The sequence below is a fragment of the Diadema antillarum genome, unplaced genomic scaffold, assembly GCF_040938485.1.
Source record: "Diadema antillarum isolate AM-2024a unplaced genomic scaffold, OU_Dant_1.0 seq00000400_RagTag, whole genome shotgun sequence".
Lineage (NCBI taxonomy): Eukaryota > Metazoa > Echinodermata > Echinoidea > Diadematoida > Diadematidae > Diadema > Diadema antillarum.
In genome coordinates this window covers 114,659-138,341 of record NW_027271391.1, presented here as the reverse complement: position 1 = coordinate 138,341, position 23,683 = coordinate 114,659, and the positions used below count along the sequence as shown (strand labels likewise).

At 38.7% G+C, this 23,683-nt stretch overlaps 1 protein-coding gene across 1 annotated transcript in view; it reads left to right on the top strand.

Annotated features, from left to right (window-relative positions):
- Positions 1 to 23,683, top strand: part of LOC139732126 (dystroglycan 1-like) — a 138,230-nt gene that overhangs the window by 15,869 nt on the left and 98,678 nt on the right. Inside the window, exon 2 of the mRNA XM_071642995.1 lies at positions 10,285 to 10,357. The gene's annotated coding sequence lies outside the window, so the exon portion shown is untranslated. The remainder of the gene's footprint in view (positions 1 to 10,284; positions 10,358 to 23,683) is intronic.

The window sequence follows — 23,683 nt, the reverse complement described above, 5'->3', positions numbered from 1 at the left end:
AGAGGGGAGAAAAAAGAAATATGTCCAACTGTTATTGAAAAAAAGACAGGAAATGAATAGAGCTCTGGAATAATGCTGGCACAAAAAACTGAAGAGAGAATGAAAATGAGAAATGAGCTAGGAAAGAGAGGTAGAGGTGAAAAATGATTTGTAAGTGGGAGAAGCAGAAATAAAGAGAAGAGGAAAAATTCAAGAGGTAGGTAGAAAGATTGATGAATTGTCAGGCAGATTGAGGAAAAAGAGAACAAGTGAACAAAATCAGATAACATAGACTGATGTGAGTGCTGGACAAACTAGAGGAGTTGTGGCCGTTATCAGCAAAAATTAATGTTAAAAGGTATTGTTTGCCATTGGGAGCAGTGATTTAAAAAATGTTTGAGTTATCACATTTGATGCATATGTTTAGGTCAGTTGTATCACAACACATCCTACCATATAGAAATTTTGCAATAAAGCCTAATATATAAGGAGACATTACTGTTTTTCTTACTAAATCATAACTGTAGATGGTTTAGTCTAGAAACAATTTTATCATAACTATTGCTCACAGTTTGCATACATAACAATACTTAACATTGATTGAAATAGTTTAAATTTTTACATTGGTTGTTTCTATCCCTAACTCACATTTCAGAACTATTTTGAAGCACTAGAGCTGGGTTTTTGTTTCATCTGCAAATGGTAAACAATGCCTTTAAAGCTAAAAATTAGCCAGATGTGGACATCTTTGCAAATTGGTTTAGAATTTTGAAACTATTTGTAGTATGACAGAGAGATCAAGCATCATAGCCCTTACAAATGAGGCAGTGTGTTCAAGCAACGTCGCACTATTTGCCTGTGCTTTCTAGTCGGGAGTCTTTAATGGTAGGCTGCGAGCGCGTTCCCTGGCAAAGCCATCATGTGACCCAATCGCCATGTTTGCCCCAGCCGATTGCGAACAGTTTTGGGAGATGCTAATCAGTAATTAATTTGCGCGACATTGGAAAGTGATCGAGTCTGGGCTCTACTGCTGCTAGAGCCCTCCCCGGAGGAATGGAGAGAATTCAGAATGAAAAACATTGGCTCATTTTGGAGCTGGGCGATGGGAGGGGAATGCAGAAGATAAAGAATGTGAGAGATTTATCACTGGGAGATGGGGTGCGTGTTTGGGGAGAGGGTTGGTGTGAAATAAGGGTAAAGTCTGTGATACAGTTAAGAGCTGTGTTTACACTCGCAGCTCTCTCTCCCCTCTGAATCTGCAATACATAATTTAGCCCTTTCTGGATGACATCTTGATGAGCTGCGATCCAGTGCTCCGTGGCCGCATGTCTCATCGAAAGCAAGAATCATGAATTTAATCCAATTAAAGTAATCGCAATTATAATTCTATCAGCAAACATCCATTAACGATCAAAACATAAAGATGATATGAGCATGCTATGCAGTTTCTTGCTGAGGGTGATCGGCTGGTTGTAGCTTGAAATCATCTTTTGAGCAGTGAGATAACCTTTGCGTGGTAGAAAGGTTTTTGACACTTTGTGAAAGTGAGTGTCTAGTACTGTGTTTATCTGTTACTGTATTTGCCATATATTTCACAAGTCATATCTTATCAGATCTTATCAGATTGTGTCAGATCTTCAGTCAGTCGTGGCAATCTTGATAATTGTAAAAAAGTTTTGGACGATTCAAAAATTATCTACAATCAACGCGATCGCCACTACTAATCTCAGAATCGGAGAAGAGCTGATAATCACAATTACTCCACGATTCAGACCACGATTTCAATTATGGTGTGAATTGTGATAGACATAAACACAAATTTTAACATCAGCTACTTGTGGCCAATCATGGCACGCGTAGCAGATGGCACGACAGTAGGTACCCAGCATTAGCAACAGCCATCCTTATCAACCGCTGATAAGTGGATGTATTGACATGCAGAATATAATTTCTTCATATAGGGCAGATATTGGGGGGGGGGGTCCAAACCACTAGAAAAGAGACATTATATGCAAACTTTCAAATACTAACAGATCAGCAGTGCTTCACTAAATGATATTGCCAATTGTAGCAATTTTTGTGTTTAAGTGATTTAGTGGCCTAATCTTGGGTGATTTTGCTTATTTAGTTTTAAACAGTGCAAAGTGGTTGCCATGGTGGAGCAATTGCTAGCTTATCTGTTTGCATGGGGACAGGAAATGACATCCGACAATCGCCTCTCTTTGCGCAATGGATTTTCCAAATGGCTTCAAAGGCTGATGCACCTACACAGACAGAATATCAAAAGAATTACAGTTACAACATAACACCTCTGTCTGTTTTGTCAAAGGTTTGGAATTGGGGTCTGTTGCACCGGAGGATGTAGAGCATGGCATTTGTCTTTTTCGCTGCTTTTCATTTCGTCATCATAGCTCAATTATGGGTAACTTTTTCTGACAGAAGTTGTTTAAAAATCAAAGGGTTGCGCAGTCTCAAAGTCTCTCCCAGCTCCCGACTTCATTATCGTTGTTTGAGAGGCAATGTTGTTTGTGAAAACAGCGGATTGTGTGAAATACCGCTTGGCACGAGAGTGGAAACAATTTGTTTCTGCCCAAGGAATTTGTTTTCCCCTCTCTAAAAATTCAAAAGACCAGCCCACTGATTCTCATTCATAGTCTCAGGTGATCCATTTGTAGACTGCAGCGGAATGGCTTCCCCCGCTGTTTTCTAGGTTGGTGCTCCCAAACACGGTTATTTTGTTTCTTAAATGGGTTATGAAAAGTCAGTCCAGGCATCCACTGTACTGTGAAGTTTTGACACTGTTTGTTACAAAACTTTGTCACAGATTTTGATTTGTTTAAGATGTATTTTTTCCCCTTTTTTTTTTTAATAAGCAGGGATTAAAAATGAGCATATTTATACTTCAGCTGATATTGAATTCCAAACCAAAATGTGGGAGTGACAGGAATGTTATTTTTCTCTCCTCCAAAGGTACTGGCAGCTGTACAATTGTGGTTGTTTATGCATGTGTCCATTAAAGAAAATATACATAAATAAAGATGTTGCCTGTTGACTTTAGAGCTAGAAGAGAGCAGTTGGTAAAGATAATGTATGAATATAACATGATGAATCTGTGATGTGCTTATGGGGGGGGGGGTCATGAGAGAAAGTTCATTGATCTAGGGTTTAAGTTTGAATGACTAAATCCTCTCTGACGTGATAATTCAAGAAACGATTGATGTTATGTCGTCACATTTTCCATGAAAGTGGAACATGATGAGACTACTGTGGCAAGATGTGTAGCAAAAGCTTGTGAGGACACAATGTGGTGTCTATGGTCTAAACCTAAAATGAAATGATTTGCAAAATCACGTGAAATATTTTGTTGTGTCACTGTATGACTTTTGCTGCAAGGTTTCAGAATGACAGTAGAATTTCACTGATTAGATAATACATCAAATAATGTGAAGTTGAAGGTCAGTAATGAATAACTCATAACTATTCTATTTGAGTTAGTTTTGAACTGATTTTGTTGTTGTTATTGTTGTTGTTGAACCATAAAGCAAGCAGTACAAAGCAATTGGCTCAACATACCTTTGCCTAAATATGTGTATGAGAGAGGTTCATAGAGGTGAAAAACAAAACAAAACAAGTAAAATGAACTGCTGGTATGTGCTAAGATACAGTGAAGTTTATGGAGGCAACTGTATTTATGAGCATCGTAATGTCAAATGTTGCAAGTTTTATTCATAATGAGATATATTTATTGTTTAAAGTTATGCTTTGGTAAGTGTAAACATATTGCATATGTTTGATGTGATGAACAATCACAATATAGTTCACTCTAACCAGCAATGTAGGAAAGATATTACTGCTTTGATTTTCACTTTGTATTGAACTCTGTTACTAATTCATTGAAATATTCTTTTATGGAGGCATACAAGTTTGTTTTTCTCCTCTTCCCTGTCCTAAATATGCAAAATTCTTTCTCTGTTTTTCTCTGCCTTTATTCTTTATCTATCTCCTTCGCTGTCTATATTCTGAATATATAAATTTATCTCTTCTGCTGTCTATATTATTTCTTATCTCTCCTTCATAAACGTCTTTCACTTCTGGCCATGTTTGTTGCTTTGCTGTGTTTATGCTCTGGTGGCTGCTGTATGATGTATGTATACCATCTCTGTGTTGTCTTTGAATCTCGGAGGTGTCACAGGCCGGTGACAATGAACGATGAGAGAGAAATGTCAAACAGGTGTCATGACACATGAAGCACTTTACCCCGGTAGCTATTATCATCATATCTCACCAGCCATCGGCAGTCATGCTGTCAGGAGTGTGTACATGAAACATCCTTAGACAATACTCTCATGAGGGGGCGGAGTAGGGGGGGGGGGGCGGGGGGAGGGAGGGAGAAGAGGGAGGGGTGGTGGAATACATCATTGACTGGATAATACAGGTAAATAATTTGAGTGCATTAGTCACAGTCGGCACCTATTCACCATGCCTGCTGGAGCAGGGAAGCTCCGGAATTGTATAACCTGCGCGGGCCCTGTCTGATTGTTCCAAAGTTATCACCCGATTGATTTCCGTGTGGAAGGCTATCTTGTTGATGAAGCTGCCATCGCCTGGATTGGATGTAGAATGTGTTTTGCTCCCCCCAAGGAGGAGTGTCATGGGTAGCTAATCTCAGTCAGCACCATTAATCATCTTTTCCCCAAGATCAGGCTCAGTTTTTGCGACTTGACTGTCTGCCATTCTAGTGCAGTATAAACACCTTTTGGTCTATCCAGAACAAGAATAGAGCTTGAGGAACAATGACAATGAACAAGATCTTTTTGATATAATGTACTTACAGATTTATAAGGGAGTTGTGTTAATTGTATGTTATTTTCTGTCAACAACAACAAGGGCATTGACACTGTACAAAGTCCAAAGAGTTTGTGGTCTCTCAGCTCCTAGCTGATGACATGGAAAAGACAGGAACCAAGTCTTATTTACGCAAAAATATGATGAAAAAGAAGTTTTGCCAACTGTATGTCTTGCAAAGAATATGATGTCGTGTGAGCACAGAGACTTCATTGGTCGTCTTTTTCTGACAGTACAGTAAATCTGATGGTTCTGTCAAATAATGTTCTTTCATGTAAAGCCGCAAACAAAAAAAGCAAAACAAAAACAAAATCTCAGTCCCAATTGTAAACAAGTATGTCAGACTGCAAACTGCAGAAAAAAAAAAGCATGCATTCAGTTGCGATTATCTTAAATCTCAAGATTCTAATTCTCAAAGTCTCTTCAATTTATATATCGAGATGTGGATGAGGTAGAAGTACTGAAGGTACTCGCCCAATGAGCCAAGAAGCAAGATGCTACATTTGAACCCAGTTTACTCCTGTGCATCAGTGGACAAACACTGTGCGTATGTGTGTGCGTGTGTGTGATGATAATGTTTGTGTGTGTGTGGTGTGTACGTGTGTGCGTGCGCGTTCATGGGACTCCTTTTTCGTCTTTCCGCGTATCTTTCCTTGAGCTTCGGGCTTGATTAATTGGCGCGGGGCCCCCGTCTCGGCAAAATGGTAAGTGATGCGTTCCTGAGGAGAGACATATCTGAGGTGCCGTGGTATCGATGGAGATTAATCTTGCAATCTGTTGGAGCACTTAGGATGGGATTCCGAGGAGCATGATTGGGGTCTGAGTAAATACTGACATAGCAGATGATGTGCACTGTCCACACCATCCCCTTTTTTATTCTTATATTTTTTAAATGATTCTTTTAGTAGATAGTACTGTGGAAACTTGATGTTATTAACTATGATACAATGAAACACCTATACCATAGGAAACTCTTCTGTGGTACCATTGAAACAAATACCTTGGTTTTCTATCATCTTACGTGGTTACTGATATAACAAGTTATATCTGACATACATTAACAAAGTTTCTCAGTCCCACTAACCTTTTTATAACAAGTTTCGTCTTAAAATGTATGGGGACAGGTTTCAGGAGAAAGGGAACAATGTAACTCCAGAGGTTGAGTTTTGTCCTTAGTACCCCCCCCCCCATATTCTATGACCCCGTTTACACCAACCGAGAGGAAGGCCTTTCGGTTGATGTAAACGCACAAAGTCGAAATGCAGTACCAAATGGGGTACCAAATTGCGGTACCAAATGGCGGCCCGAGACTACCTCGAGGAGGTAGTCTCAGGCCGGCCACGGGCTGGCCTTTCGTTGGTGTAAACGCAAGCGGACCCTAATGCGGGACCTGCCCTCTCAGCTAGCTGTAGAAATCACACTGACGTCACGCACCGGTTTGGTTTCATCAAAGATCGTACACTATGTACGATCTTTGGTTTCATTTTGCGTTCACTTTCATTGTGTCATTTTGTGCAGCTGGGACCGGTGACCTGCGTATAGAAAACCGGCTGCTGTCTCAATATTTTTTTTTAGATTATTTCCTTTTTGACAGGTTTACCCTAATTTTTCCGATTAAAATTCTGTAATCAAATGTCGGAGTAATGTTGTCTATATTAACAGAATACAGTAACCCTTTCGTTTACAACAGTCCCAATCCATTAGAGCTCCACAAACGACGAAAAGTAAACACACGGGAGGGGATTTCTCTCCGAGGCCGCTGCTCGACAAGGCAGTGTAGACGCATGAAAATGCGAGTCCGAGGACTGCAAAGCGGGCCGGCCTCAGGCCGGCCCAAGACCGGCCCGTCACTGTAAACGGGGTTTATAGGTGTTCTGCTGTGTCTGCCATTCCTGTCATTCGTTTGTGCAATTCACTCTTCATACAGGCAGACGAACTGAGGGACTGCTATCATTTCTTGGATGTTGTATAGACTGTTGGGTTATACTCACAGTCAATTCACATAATATCATCATGTAATGTATGCATGCAGAGCACAGTCCTGTTTCCTTGAAATGTTTAGGCTTTAAATAGTTACAGAACTTTAAGAAGTTGCAAAAGTCAACTTCTGTTTTACAGCAACTATATCAAAAGAAAAAAAAAGGAAAGTATAACTTTTACATAATACTACACAAGGAATGCACTGTGTACAATGAATGCATTCAAAATGGCTTTTTTTTAATTTTGTTTGTTTGTGGGCAGGTGTACATATTGCTTTTGTGCAGTTGCTCTAAATATGATTCCAGAAGAGCTTCAGAAAAAACCTTACTAGTCATTTGTTGCTATCTACTAATACTCTGTGTGACTTGCACAACTGCGTGCCAGTTGTAGCGAAATTATTAAAAGGAAGTATCAATGGAATGTTTTGAAACACTATGGAAAATGCCAGCCCCAAACTTTGTGACTCCCACCTACACAGTGTGTAGGCTGGAAATTGGTGAGCAGATAAGTTCAAGGGGAGGAATCCACCCTCTTTGGTTCACCACACCTGTCACCACGTGAACCCACAAAATTGCCGCGGCGATGAATAAAACACTCCCACGTTCCTCCCCGAAATATTCCTGGAATGCAGGAGAGAGACTCATCTCCGATGATGATGATGATGGCGAAAGGACGAAAAAGACGGAACCAGGAGCGGATTTGATGTCACTTTCGCTAAATCAGGCATGTCAGGGTTTGAGCATCTGCTGGATTCAGTTTCACAACATGATATCATGGACTTTGAAATTATTCGTGAATAGCGTTAAAAGTTAAAACCTTTCATTCCCAAAGCAAGAGCAATTGGATGTCCACGATATCACAAAATGATAACATGGACTTTGCAGATATTCACGAATAACATCAGAGTTCATAAAAAGTTCATGGAATATTCATAAATAAGATAAGAGTTGAACCTTTTCATTCCCAAAGCAAGAACAATCTGATGTCCATGATATCACAAAGTGATAACATGAACTTTGAAAATATTCATGATAAAATAGGGGTTCATAAAAGTTCATAAAAGTTTATAAAATATTCATAATAACATAAGAGTTGAAACCAGTTTATTCTTAAAGCAAGAGCAATCTGATGACCATGACATCACAAAATGGAACCATAGACTTTGAAAATATTCACGAATAACATAGGAGTTCATAAAAGTTCATAAGAGTTCATAAAATATTCATAAATAACATAAGAGTTGAAACCATTTATTCCCAAAGCAAGAGCAATCTGATGACCATGATATCACAACATGATAACATGAACTTTGAAAATGTTCATGAATAGTATACAGAGTTGGAATGTTTTGTTCCCAAAGCAGGAGCAGCAAATTGCTCTTGTTTTTCACGTATTGTGATTCAAGCTCCCAAGGTGGAGTATAGTTTTATTACTCATCAAATAAAAGATAGCCTGGATCCATGATTGGTGACACTGTTAAAAGGGTTTATAAGTCATCTGTAAACTTTCATATCTGTGTGGGACACTGATATTGTTGTGTAACTTCACAAAGAGTTGATGTAAACTTCATTGTGTGTATCATGCTGGTAGGACCTCTATATATGAGTGAGCATATACAGTTTAACTGTAGGCCTTTGTACTCTTTGCTACAAGACTATAATTATGATATCAGGTATGATGGACTAACTTGACAAAAGGCCAGCTCTGTATACTATTGGACCAAGTGGTTTTGTAACAAGACCCAAGTCCTAACGGAGTTTAGCACAGATTCCAGAGACTATTTTGGGGGTGGTGGCATTTCTCGTTTGGACCTTGTGATCCGTCTTGATTACTGGCAACAGCCAAAAGATAACGTCATCCTCGCCATTGAATATCCCTGGTCATCGATCACCCTCGGCCGACGATCACTCACCAGGGTAATTCATTTCGCGTCCCACGGATGGATTCTTCCAGTGAGTCAGCCGTTTGGAAATGCAGAGGTCAAAAGATGAAGTTGGCTTGTTATAATCCAGGTTAACATACTCCAAAGAGACAAGTCCTCGATGGCCCGAGGGATGATTTTAAGAGCAACCAGATCTCCACTTCAGCTTGTCATAGCTTTGTCTCTGGCTGTTGGAGAATATTCTTCACCTTGCTTGTCTCTCACCTTTAGCCTATATTGACAGAACTCGTATATTGTATGTACAGTCCTAAAAAAAAATGTTCATCGAAGATTAAAGAAAGTTTGCATTTAATCCTGCCTGAACTATGCGCAGATCTACCAAACAGTCGTTTTGTGAGCTCCCAACTCTTCTCCCATTACTATCATTATTTTTATTATCTTGAGAGAGAGAGAGAGAGAGAGGTTTCTTGTTTATTCTTGTCAGGACCAGCATGGCACTCTTCTAAAAGGAGGCCTATTAATATATTGCTTTTGCCATGGCTTCGTATTCCAGCGCTGAAAAGTGGGATTTGTGGCGCAAGTACGCATTGCCAACTTGAGACTTCATGCCTGGGCTGAATCATGGTAGCAATAACCAACATGTATCAACCAAACAATTCTGAAAGTGGCCATTTTTCCGATCTTACTGTTTTGTGCTCATCACACGCCTTCTAACACTAAAGCTACATACATAATTAGCCCATGAAGTGCTGAGGGTATTGTGAGCATTTCTGTAGGATGTAAGGAAAATACAAAGAGATTCATATTTGGAGTAAATTCCCCTATAAAACAATCTTTCCTCACCGTTCATGAAGAGGGAAGGCTGAAATGTCGGAATACTTGGTACAATTGTGCACAGACATAAAATCAAGCAAACCAGGGCAGTATACCCTAATGTATTGGTACATGTAAATGGTATCAACAAGGCCTGTTGATGATGATGATGATGATGATGATGATGAAACAGAATTTATATAGCGCCCTTTATCTGTAGAAACATTCAAAGGCGCCCGCCACCATGTAGAAGCTTATTGGATGGTCAAGTAATATACACGATATGTCATTGACAATACAGTGACATTTTTCTGATTATCAACATTAGTGTACATCTTTTTCTTTGGTCTCTCTCATTAATTTAGAAATGCAATTAAGACCAACGCAACCGATTCCGATTGTCAGTTAATGAGCAAAAATGCACAATATCATTGGTTTGGCTGTCAGATGTTAGGGTTCTTGGTTTGTGTTTGTTCAGTTTGTTTTAAATTTTTACTTTTATAATGTCAACATGTGTTTTTTAGTCAGTAAATTGAGAAACAGCTCAACTTGATTCAATTGTCCTTGTTCGAAAGTGATGCTCAATCTATTCACTACTTTTTATATTACTCTAGGGCATTGTTTCAACTTTTGATTTACGTGAACTTAGCATCAATATCGTGTGATATATTGTGCCAGATTCTAATAACCAAAATCTCTTATTATGACTATGTTATTGCCATATACTGTGCATAAAATACTGAAGATGATTTTCATTCTTTTTTCCTTTCTTTCCCCTGCCCCAGATCTCTGTGACAGAAACTTTTTGTAGGATCTTGTTTGTGGCAGAAATCCTGAGACAGAACTAGAACTCAAAAGGTAAGATGCTCTGATATATACTTCCTGTATCTCGGACTGTTGCGATGTATGACGATGTCCTTGGATGTGAAATATGCCCCTGGTTGCATCTTTTGTCTTATATTTTCCTTGTGTAGGAGGAACTATACATCATACAGAGAAATGTCACGCCTCATGAGAATTATAATGCATGGCAGTTATATATTACGTGAATTGTCAGTCTTCACTCGATGGTAGCAGCAGAATGGATACACTGCAAAATGTTTTATTAGAAGTAGTAGGCACACCTGCTGGTAATATCCACCAGGTCAAAGTGATTTTAATCAGGCAACCAAAGTGCAGTGTACACCAAATTTGATTACTACAGTGTCAATCAAATCATTTTCAAGCCGCTCTACATCTTTCTCTTCCCTTTAAAAAGAGAATATATAATTGTTATGCTCCCAAGCAATCATATCACTAAGTGGCCCCTTTGCCGTCGATTCGCATGCATCCTGGACCATTCTCGAATCAATGGAGATGGGTTTGGGACAAGGTTGGAAAGATTGTGGTGGAATAATTGGGGTGCACTTTCCTTTGTTGAGATTCCAATTGGAGGGGGCTTTGTTGTGATAGTTAATCCTATTTTAATTCAGTAACATTAAAGTGAATGGATTATAATGCTATATATATTTTCTCTTTCTCTTTTTTTTTTAATGGGGGAAGGGTGGAATTGGGGCTTTATTTGGGATTTTTTATTTGCTCTAGAGCCTTCGTTTGATCATGTACGTGTCTAATACTGATTTATAAGTGTGTGTATGTGTGTGTGTGCTGGATTTGATGTTTTTAGTGTAGACTTCCTGTACTGATACAGAAAAAAAAAACCAGCGATCTTCGGTAAAAGTTTCAGTGCTGCTTTGTTCTTTACATGCTGTCCCATTACTCTAATTTGTTTGACAGTACAGTCGCAAGTGGTACTGGCTGGAACTGTTACAGAACCCAGCATCATTTAGGAAAATGTGACAATCCTGCTAGCAGAAGCCAAGAAACTTTTCATAGGGTGCGTTCATCAACTCACTTCTGGGAAACAATATTCAGGGAGATTTGGGCAGTTGATAAACACAAAGCTGTTTTGATTATGGGGTTAGAAGTGCCTTTCTGAAATGCCCCCCCCCAAAAAAAAAAAAATGTGATTGCAAACACATTAGAGCCAGAAACGCGTTACTGTGGAAATGGTAAATGCAAAGTCTTATATAACTTGGACCTGCCCACACCAGCCATTGCCAGTGACACATCTCTGCTCCTTGGGTTCAAACTGCGTAGTGGAGCTGTACTCACGACAGAGATGATAAACACATTAACTCGGGAAAAGTAATCCTAAATGCCTTTGCAAAGGTGTTTTAATAGTGGGTATTGAAATGTGTTTCAAACATGGGGAAAATGATAAACGCAGCCAAAGACTTCATTCGGTTCAGCACATCTGAGTAAAACATTCCAGTCGTGAGGCTATGTTTATTTGTGCTTTAGGTTCGGGTACTTTTTCTGATTTTTTTTTTTTTTTGGTCCAACACGAATTGTCACAACTTCTATTTCGATGTGCAGACATGTATGTATTTAGCTCCCTGGGAACTTTTGGTCATGAGGATGGCTCAGAAATCATGTTGATAAGATAAAGCTCAAAAGCATGGAAACTAGAGTGAAGTAGACATCATAGGTAGAGTACTGTATTTATCAGTTTGTTTGCAAGTCATATCTGACTCTAAAATCTTTGCGAGGTGTTTTGCTGCAACACCCCACTGCATCATTTGAATACACAAAGTTGGTAATACGACAAAGTCAGATTTAATATACATTTGTTATGTAAGCTGACGAACAAGCTGCTTATGTACCCTGCGATTGCGATGTGATTGTGTGTGTGTTTTTTTCGTCTTCCATCGGTGAGCATGAGTAAACAGCGGAAGTGTCACAATTTGCCGAAATATTTGATCATCCGCTGTCACCTTTTCTCGATGCGCGAGTACCTAGCAAAGGCGGTGCATGGTGGGGCAGTCACTGGTGGGTATCCACTATGGCGAATGACCCCTTTCCCCCCTTGTAGAAATCCCCATTGCTGAAAGAAGCCTCGGTGTATTGGGTGCTCCATAAATCACTTGTCAATGCTTTTAAATTGGATTCCTTTTGTTGTCATAGCCATCCTCATTCAAGGGCAAATAATTGTTCAGAAAGCTGGCAGATTTTATTATTTTTCTCTCTCTTTCAAGAGATCAAGAAAATGCCAGGCGCAGTTGAAAGGAAATTTTGGATAGCTTTGAGCTGTTGTGAAAAGCATCATCTCTCAAATGGTAGTTTACCTTGCCTTTTTTTTTCCCTGCATGGACAAAACAGTTTAAAGTTGTTTGGTGATCTTGAAGCCTATATACTACATAACATAGGATTTGTCCATGGGTACATTTACTTCACAAAAAGAATTTTGTTGTTTTCTAATGAAACAAAGCAAGGACAATTTAGATGTGTGATAAAATATAGCTTTTGACAAGTGTAAAGAACTGAAATTGGTGTGTTCATGTATGAAAACCAAATTCTGCCCTCAGTATAAATTAGATGGAAAATATTTTGCTCTCACATGACATAGCATACTGAGGCATTCTACTCTCTTTGATCAGACTTCTTTTGTCCTATTTTAATTTTCCTGCACAGCAAGAAATTTAGTAATTAATTTGCATTTTACATATTGAATATTGACCAGAAATCAAAAACTTATCTCTGTTTTACAGAGAATCATTGATATTCATGTAACAAGTAGGGCTTTGCACCATGTATGGAAAAGTTGCTCATTTTGTCACTGGCCCTTTTGAATGCTACATGTATGTAGGAATTTTGTGTGTATGAAATGTACCTGATTAAACAAAAATCATATCAGTTCCTATGCATCAAATTCTGTTTCTGGTAGTTAATGGCTTTTCGATACAAATTTGCTGTGAAGAAATATATTGCTTCAATTGACTTTATAGTCTGGCATGATCAGGCTTGTTGGTGGGGTCATGTTAAATGAGATATTTTTGTTACATTCAAAGCCATACAAGAAAACTTCTTGCAGAGCTGGTGTACAAAATTAATTAGTAAGTTTTTCATCCTCTAAAATATCTAAGAATTTGTAAAATTTAGTTGGCAATTTTTACATTTTCTTTTGCCAGGAGTTAAATAAGTGTAGTTCCAGTTTATTTGTTTGCTTGTTTGTTTGTCTGTCTGTCTGTTTGTTTGTTTGCTGGCTGTTTCAAAAGTTGATTTTCTGTTTGACAGTGACAACTCATAAGCTATAATCATGAATATAGATTGCATTTAGCTGAAAGTTTGACAAATTGTTAAAGGACAAGTTCACCTTCATAAACATAAGGATTGAGAGAATGTAGCAATATTAGTAGAACACATCATTGAAAGTTTGAGGAAAATCGGACAATCCGTTCAAAAGTTATGAATTTTTGAAGTTTTTGTGCAGTAACCGCTGGATGAGAAGACTACTGCAGTGTGTGAATAACTTAGATGTCACATGCGTACAACAATATAAGGAAAATATAAAGAGAATTTCACAAAATTTCATTTTTTGAAAAAAGTACACATTCGTCCGACTTGTTACCGACAAATGTTATGGGTAATATTATTCCCCCTGCCTTTAGAAAGAGGCAAGTCAAGTGCTCTTTTATTATGCGAAAAAAGTGAAAATATGTAGAATTTTCTTTACATTTTCTTTATACTGTTGTACGCATATGACTCACAAGCTGTAGTAGTCTCCTCATCCAGCGGTTCCAACACAAAAATTTTAAAAATTCATAACTTTTGCATCGATTGTCCAATTTTCCTCAAACTTGCACTGATGTGTTCTACTAATATTGTTGCATTCTCTCAATCTTTATGTTTATGAAGGTGAACTTGTCCTTTAAAATACCAGGCCTTCAAATATCCGACTCTCAATAGGCTTGAGAATACACAACCTCTTTAACCTCTTTAAGTGAGAGGCAATTTATGTTCCTCATACTGTTGGCCTACTTAAAGAATAATGCCTTGAGCTCTTTGTTGAAATTATGACATTTGTGCCGGTTAAAAAAAGTATGAAAGAGAGAAATGTCCAGAAGCTGGCAATCAAACCAGATAAAGATGTCTCAAAGAATAAGGGGAAAAAAGTGCAGACATCTGTCACAGCTACCGGCCATCACGGTATAATCAGCAGCACCTGGTGCGGAGGACTCAGTGCCCTTTGAATCCAGCTGCCCATCTCGTCTGGGTATGTCGCAACGTAATGGCATGTTGCAGTGATGGGAGTGACAGCTCACTATACCTTCCTAGCATGCACTCACACACACACACACACACACACACACACACACACACACACACACACACGCACGCACACACACACACACACACATACATACACACACACCTTCCCTTTCTGTCGCGAGAGAGTTAACAGACAGATACAGCTGACCTCCCCCCCCCCCCACCGAGATGTACTCAACCTCTGACGTAGAACAACATCCCCCTCAAAATAAATCCCTTTCCCTCTTACCCTAGCTCTAAAGGTTTTCAAAGTGCTGCATGGAGCATCTATAGGCAAGGACACCATTTCAAATATGAAATCTTCTCCATGATCAAATGGACACAAGGAATTAATCAAAATGATGCCAACAATGAAAGTTCATTCAACTTGGAAAATTTCACTTGCTTAAGTACAAAATAATCTTTCAAGTTTCTATTATCAATCTACATTTTTACTGTCTGTTTGACTTCACTCTTTTTAGCAAACATGGGATTGATATTTCCTTGAAGAACAGTTATAAAACTTCTCATTTCCTCCAGTTTTATATCAAGTCATAAAAGAAGTCATTTACCATGTGTTCCAGTGAACGTTGGATAAAGAAATTGCTGTAGAAATGTAATGTTGACCGTCAAGATGCCACTCCATCCTACTGCATTACAAAATTTGATTGCACTAGTCCCAGAAATACGTATCCAATGTTGGCAGCTTTGATACATGAATTTAAAGAGAGTGGTTTTCGGTATGTACTTATAATTTAATTTTGATTTTTGCTTCGTGTTCGCATGCTGAACACTCTATGCGAATTTATATATTCTGAGGAAAAATTTCTTTTTGCATGATCAAACTTGCATTGGAGCTTTAAACCCATAAACTACTGCAAAGCCACACATGCTTTTTTCGAGGGTTCTTTTTGAGTGTGCCGCAGTGTAACAGCACAGACGCAGATCGGAGTGACAGCCCAATGCCTTTCCACACACCTGACCTTCCCATAATGAGATGTGACACCAGATAACTCTAGTGACAGAGACTGCTCCAGGAAGATTTCCACCTTTTGACAGGGAGCCTCTTCCATGTCTTTTCATCCCCGCTCTATCCACTAATATTTATCCTTCTCTTCCCCATGCATTCATGCATTAGACACACTACCTGCATGACCAAGGAGGTTCTAGGCATTAGCAGTCTTTGAAATCACTGGAAAGCCACACCTCTGTGGCATGAGATAATACGTGTGTCTATTTTGCTATGATTTATACCTGTAATGTTATGAAAAAAAAATCAAAACAGAACTATCAGAAAATGCAATTATTTTAGATGCCAAAAATCTTTAAATACTCTTTCCCAGCTTGCAGTGATGTTTTTATAGTGAAAGTCAAAGTATTCACAAACGTAGACCACACCAACACTACCTGTACTTATTTTAGACTTCACACAAAGCCTCTACAGAAGATGAAATTGACATTTTAGGTAATAATTTTCATTGGGTGGATCATTGGTGTCTCTTTTATCATATATTATGAAATATGCACTGATAATCTTACATGGATATGTGATAAATGAATTTGAAAGTTGACAAAGGAAATAATAGTCCACGTACCTTATTGTGATTGCCCTTGTCTGTGACATATAACACAAAAGCAAAGAAATAAATTGGCTTGTGTATGTATGTATGTGTGTGTGTGTGTGTGTGTGTGTGTGTGTGTTAAACCATAGGTGAGTTCTCAAGGTGCATGTAACACCTCTTGGTGTTTGTTTACACTGAATACATTAAACCTAAAGTTGAGTTCCCAAGGTATACTTGTGAGGTGTGTGTGTGTGTGTGTGTGTTCATTTAATGCACTACTTCATAGGGAGTTGCCAAGGTGTATCAGCTTTTACTGTGTGTGTAACTTGGATACAATGAACAGTAGGTGAGTTCCCAAGGTACATGTAGCACCTTTTGTTTTGTGTGTACATGAAATGTAGTGAACCATAGGTGAGTTCTCAAGGTGCATGTATCACCTTTAGATGTGAAATGTCAGTCATTCCTAACAACCTTGCTTTGCTCTCAAATACACACTTTCAGGCCAAATAGAGCGGTGGCTGTGGAGAAAGCATAAAAGTGTTTACTCTAGCAATTACAGCGTCATATCGTCCGTGCTCGTATTGTGATTCCATATAATGCAGAGAGCCGTGGCTGGGAAATATCATGCGTATTTACCCCATGGCCTGGTGGTAGTAGACCACTCAAATCAAGTCATCAGAGCATATTCTACATCTGATAGCACCTGTATAGCATTCGTCTTGACTCAGAGAACATTTATCCACCCACACAGATCTTTAGCTAGGGTCTCTGTTTGTGCTTGAGAAAGCATCCATTGTTCTCTTGGATGACTGACAATACCATTTTTTGCCTTGAGAATGTTATCACTTCTTTTTATTACTCCAGATATGATGAATTAAGGTATACAGACTAAAACAGATGAAGATGGGGGATGGGAGAAGTGATGTCTTGCACACTGCATCAGTAGTCTGCCTTTTGGGTAGAGCTAGAGTGTAAGTTTTCTGTGTGTGTGTGTGTGTGTGTGTGTGTGTGTGTGTTGTTGTTGTTGTTGTTGTTGTTGTTGTTGTTGTTGTTGTTGTTGTTGTTGTTGTTGTTGTTGTTGTTGTTGTTGTTGTTGTTGTTGTTGTTGTTGTTGTTGTTGTTGTTGTTTTGTTTTATTTTATTTTAATTTAGCATTTTTGCATGTGTATGATCCATTGCTTGAAGTATAGCCAGTTAGGTAAAGGGCCTAGTTTGTAGAAAATAACTTCTGTATTTTAGAAACAGCAGGAAATTCTTACACTTCTTTTGTCAGTGCTCTAGTATTCATCTATAAATGTTGTTATTCTCTCCAACTAACTTATCATTTTTCAGTGCAGGGAAGATGGAAATCAACGTAGAGAAATTATGCTTGCAGACATCTATACTTTTGGTCTGATTGAAAGATGCAAACATAAAGATTGTTTTTTGTCACTAAATATGCAATATTTTTCTGGCAGAGCATTGACATCTTTTGTTCACATGAGAGTGCTCTTAATGTCAAAACTAATTTTGATGCTCAGTGAAGGAAACTGAAATGACTCCAAAATTCAGCATTAGATGGACACATACATATCCCCTCATTTTGAGCCTTCTGAGTAGGCAAACATCCTGCAACATATGAATTGCAGAAGCCACACTCGTGCCAGTAAATGAGAGCCATGGTAATATCCTCTCAGTGCATTTGTGCTGTATTGATGAATTCTGACAATACATAAAATGGAGGGGTTCACGTTGCACACAACCTTGAGACTTGCTCACAAGAAAGACGGCATCGTGTTATCTCAGCGTTGCATTTGGCGTGCGAGGAAATGAGACCGGTATCGCACACAGATGCAGATGCTGTTTATCTTCTTTTCGTTCTCAGCTATATCCAAGCAGGGGCGAGAGTTTTATTGTCCCCGATTCGGTGTGAGAAAACACAAGAGGAGATGAACCAGCCGTTGCCTTTGAAGGTTGCAGTATGCGAAAGCTCCCTCCCACTTCACACCAGACAGATGTATTTGTATAGGACCCCCTTTCTCATGACTGAAATAAGATGGATCTTTAAATTGTTGGCTCAGTTCTTAAAATGATGCCAGTCCCACTAGTCACTATTGGGATTTAGATTGCAATGCAATGTGAAAGTGCATTTACCAACCTGCAGGCACAATCTTCTTGATGCTACGAATATAGATTTTGATATTTCTGAATGAGTACTTGTGTGGTTCATTTCAACATAAAAATTGTTCATCTACATTAGTTTATGTGAAATTGGTCATGAATATGAGACAGCTAGTTAGATAGAGCTCATTTCCCTCATTTTGCACATTGTCTAAACTCCTTCAAAATCTACTGAAGATGGCTATACTCTAAGCATCACAATATTCCACATTACCAAACTTGTATAATAAAAGCAATGAAATTGCCTAATATGTTTCATTATTTTGAATTGTGATGTCAAATATTTACCCATTTTTCCTGGATTTCCTCTGCATCATTAATAGAAGAAGTCCAGTATTCCACATTAAAGTAATCAAGGGAGGAGGGCATTCCATTGAAATTAAATCATTGCAGCTTATCTCATATCAAAATGCAAAAATTTCCAAGGTCATGAAGGTAACAAGGTGCACAGAAATCCGTCTTTGGTCCAGGGCCCATGTCGAATAGGAGCGTTCAGCGAAAATGAAAGGAAATATGAAGACCAGTTATTTTTTCTTTCCCTCAAGAATTACACCTGAGATTCCTGGAGGTGCAAGGCAGAGTTTTCAACATTCATTTCTTCTGATACCATACTTTGTAACTCTCTGCACCTGAAACTTGGGGCGGCGGGCTTTACTTGGGACAAAGTACTCTCAGTTCTCCTTAGGCACCTTCTGCAATTTCTTTAGTATGTTACCAAATCTTGCCCGAGAGCTAAATTCAGTGTTATGACTGTTATGATTAATGAGTTATTATTGTAAAATGCACTTAAGAAAATAAATAAATAAAAGAATTGAAGTTTCCTCTGGCCATAGTATAGAGCCTTGCCAGTTATCCCTTAATAGCTAACTAAAAGGTGCCATTTCGACATTGCGTGCAAAGAAATGGTCAGTGGTAGTAAACCTGGCAAGAGTTTAAACATCAATACGATCGTTGGGGAAGATTTGAGATTGTAAGTCTTGGTGGTTAGATCCCATGGCACTCTGTGTATGAGAGAGATGAAATTTTGTCTGATGTGTCAGATCATCTTGGGTACCATGACTTCGAGAATGTGCTATCTTCATATCTATGTGAGCTCTATGCTGTTGCCTGTCTACCCTGCATCAGAAAATATATAATTTGAAAAATCAAATGTATTTCAAACTGTGCCACAGAGTCATTAAAGGTCCATGCAGGGCATTGAAACTTATACGCCTTAGAGAAATATTAAAAAAGTGCATTGTAAAAGACAGAAGACTGTGCTTCCAAGAGCTTAGGAGGTTTTTGAAGAGAAGAAAAGAAAAATCAGAGCATCCCCAGCCTGCAGCTTGAAGGCTATGGATTAGCTGTTGAATTACGGGTGTGACCTACTCTTTTGATTTGCTGGTAACCTTTAGGTTAATGTCTAAATTATGTGCAGTGTCTTCCATGAAGAGGTTGTGCCTGGATGCTCGGAAGGTGTCCACATTCGAATCACGAAATGCTGCAATATGTGTCGGTCTACTTCTCAGCGCCGGGAGACGGGAAGCGGATCCCCAAATTAATTTACGGGGGAATCAGAGCACTGAATGGTCGATTTGAATTGGGCAGGAGTGTGCCACAGTTGCTACCAGATACTATTTTTTTGAGGGTGTGCGGCTGGACCTAAGATGTTATCAGTAAAACCTGAGGAATAGTGTCCTGACGTATGGCCACTAATGCTTACATGTCTGTTACAAAGCGCCATGAAAAAATCCTTTCTCACTTCAAATAGTCTCTTATTGGCAACACAACTACATAACTGGTTTGATATATATATATAGTCCTGTATTTTATGTAAGACTTCTGGCAGTGAATTTTTGAATAGTTGCAATTCACCATGCCATAGACTCTTGCATGTGTCTTTGTTTTTGCTAGAGCATTACAAAGTTTTATTGCTATCCTGGCCTTTTTTCAAACCATCTAAATTTCCGGAGGATTTTTTTTTCCTGTTGTTAGTGTGCAGTATAAAAATAGATGATAATATTTAGATATGGAACTGCATGCTATGAGGCTTGATGATAGGAAATGAAATTCAGCTCCTTATATCGATTTGTTGCAGAAGGCATGCAACCCAAGTTCAAGGGCTCATTATGTCTGTGGTCAGTATGAAAGGGGGCGAGGGGACGGCACTGCCGTGGTGAAGGTCATTCCGTACTTGGGCCTGGTGGATATCAAACTGTGGGGCTCGTGTGAGGCATCCTGAGAATTTAAAATACTGCGTTGATGTCCGGTCGATATTTACCCTCCATCCCTCCCTGTGCGGAAACTTTTCAAAAGCCCTCTTTGTGTGTACGTGTCTGTGTGTCTGTCTGTCAGTCTGTCTGTCTGTGGGCATTTTGTGTGTGTGTGTGTGTGTGTGTGTGTGTGTTTGTGTGTGTGTTTGTATGTGTGTGTTTAGGTATGTTTCAAAAGCTTTTCAGGAATGTGAAGAAAAAAAAAACCAAGGTCTTATCCTCCTGTACCATGAAGACTGCTTTGTTTATCTCTGCTCCCTGTTCCTCCCAAAGTACTCATGCTTATGTTGCTCTTAATAACAATATTTGCTATCCAAGCAGAGTGGTCTGATCATATTACAGAGGAAGTGAGTGCTTCTGTGTGCTTACTTGTACTCACAGTTTGGATGTGCAAGTAGCTGTGTGCAAGCTGTCGTCAACCAAAATAGGGATCCATGTCCCCTGCACAATCGTTCTTTAGAGTTTCCAAGAAATTTTTTCTTTCTGTCCATTACCTTTTATCTGTAATTGTTGTGACGTATGGGTTGTTGTATCCATCGCTTTGTTTGTATCTGCCTCTGAGATTGAACATAGGAGAGATAAAATATATTTCCATTCCCACAAACATGGGCATGTTTTAACATTTATTTTCATTACTAACCTTACATTGAATACTGCAAATAATGCATAACAACAAAAAAATGAATGACAGTCAGTGCATTTTGAACTTCCATTTTCCACATATGCAATTTATTCACTTTGATATCAAGCAATATCACTGTCAATAATATGACACTAAATTGCCTGCTAGAAGTATTATTTTGAGAGATAACAGTAGTGGTGGCGATGGTGGTTGACATAGTGCTCGTAGTTTTCCTGAGGATGTACAGTGGCAGTATTATCTAAACCAGCAGAAAATTGTAACTTAATGGAAGCAATCAAACAGTCACAAACATGATATCATTTACAGAGGAGTGTTTTTGCACCATTTCTGTGGGTGTGCAATATGAATTGAAAGGGCATTGGAGATGTAAAAAAAAATGCTTTTCATATCAGCCGTGTACACATAATACAAGTGGACATGTGTATTCAGGTTGACAGTGCAATCCTATTGAATAAATAATTGGTCATCTCTTTCTCTCTCCCTCTTTCTCTTCCTCTATCTCTCTCTCTCTCTGTTTCTTTCTCTCCAGTTTGATTTCTTTCTTCCCCTGACTTGGCAAGGAATCAATGGCGGTGATAAAAACGTTGTTCTTCAATGGCCGCAGAAAGATGTGATGTTGTCAAATTCAATTTCAGGAATAATACGCTATTGATTCCAGGAGCAAGCCCCGACTCTCATTTCACGTTGGGAGTCCGAGCATCATTCCTGCATGTGGAAGTATATGGCAAGCAGGGGGTCACTATCCCAGAGGCGATTTGCAAATTCAGCTCGGAGGAGGTCGCCGAAAATGAAAATGTGGATTTGTGGTAGTTGTTTTTTTCTGCAACTTGTAATATGGAAAGAATTGTTCTTAAATTGGCCCCAAAGTGGTAACATTAGAGGGGAAAAGTAGATGTGGATCATAGGAAAGCAGCGTGATTGCAGACGATACCAATATTGATTGTAATTTGGGTTTCTACTGTGTGTGGCTTGATTGGATATATATATATTGTGTGTGTGTGTGTGTGTGTGTGTGTGTGTGTGTGTGTGTGTGTGTTTCCTTTTTATTGGGGTTTTACCCCTTACAAACATTCATAGGCCAGCATTGTGATTCAACATGCCACAGTCACCCCTTCATAATTGTTCCACTTTTCAATGTTTTCATATTTCATCCACATTTTCCTTTCTTCCTCATGTCTTGCTCTCTTGTTTTTATCTCCTAGTTGGCATTGTTTCATCTTTCTGTCTGTTTTACTGTTTAAAGGGATTGTATAGTTTTGGGTGAGACAAAACTTAAGGTTTCTAATACTTTTTGGTGAGTTAATGAAAAATCTCTTATGAAATATTAAAGAGCGTGTAATTCCAAGATGAATTCAACGTTTATTTGACGAAAATTGGTTTCGAAATGGCTGAAATATCCAAAGCAGAGCGATCCGAATGAAAGGTGGGACCCACCTTTTATTACAATCGCTTTATTTTACTTTGTTTCTGGATATCTCAAGTCATTCCAAAACTGATTTCTACCAAATAAACTGTGAGTTCCTCTTAAAATGGTATGCTCTGTACTATTTTGTAAGTGGTTTCTTGGTATCTCGTAAAAAGTAAAAAGCAGAATCCTCATCTCCACCAATACTATATCATCCCTTATTAAACTCTTCCGTGTTTTTTTTTTCTCTCTCTCCCTATCGTTTCCATTGTCTCTCATGCTCATTTGTCTAGCTTGACACAGGTTTCTTCAAGAGTGCATGGGTGAAATTAGCTCTAAGTATTTTTCCATGGACCCAGTGCTTGTCCCAATGATGAAAACAATTATACATTCTGTTCAAGATTGCCATATAGTTACTACACCCCTTAATCTCTTATTCATCCTTATGTAAGTGTAGATGCAGTCAAATTGCACAAATTTAATATGGGGCTGAATCATGTTTTGTGGGTTTTTTTCAGTCAAAACTGGAGAGAGCTCGCTCTGGAAATTAGCTGTCTTCATCCTGGGATTTTGAGAGTGGAGTGCGTAATGAAATTATCCAGAGAGCAATTTTTTTTTTCTTCCGCCAAAAGCACTTTAATCGGATGAATATGGATTTGAATCCTTCCGTCGGACCTAAATTGAAAATCCTCCAGGTTTCTTTGTGAGCAGATTAGCGCTGGTTGGCATATGATGCCATTTGTCTGTTATGTGGAGTCAGCCAAGACTGCAGTATTTTATTTTTCTCCCGGCATGCCAGATAATTGCCCTCAGAATAGCAGCACAGTGTGAGTTTAAATAATTCAAATGTTGAGAAGTGGTGTTTATGTAAATTTATCTTGAAGTACTACAGCTTGTATCTGTGTCTTATTGCAGGTTTTGTACAATCAGTAAAGAATCAAAAGGACATAGACATTGTGCAAAGTTTATGAAGCTGCTTTGTATGTTTATTAAATGTGCTAGCTATAGGATGTCAAAGGTCACATGGCTTCT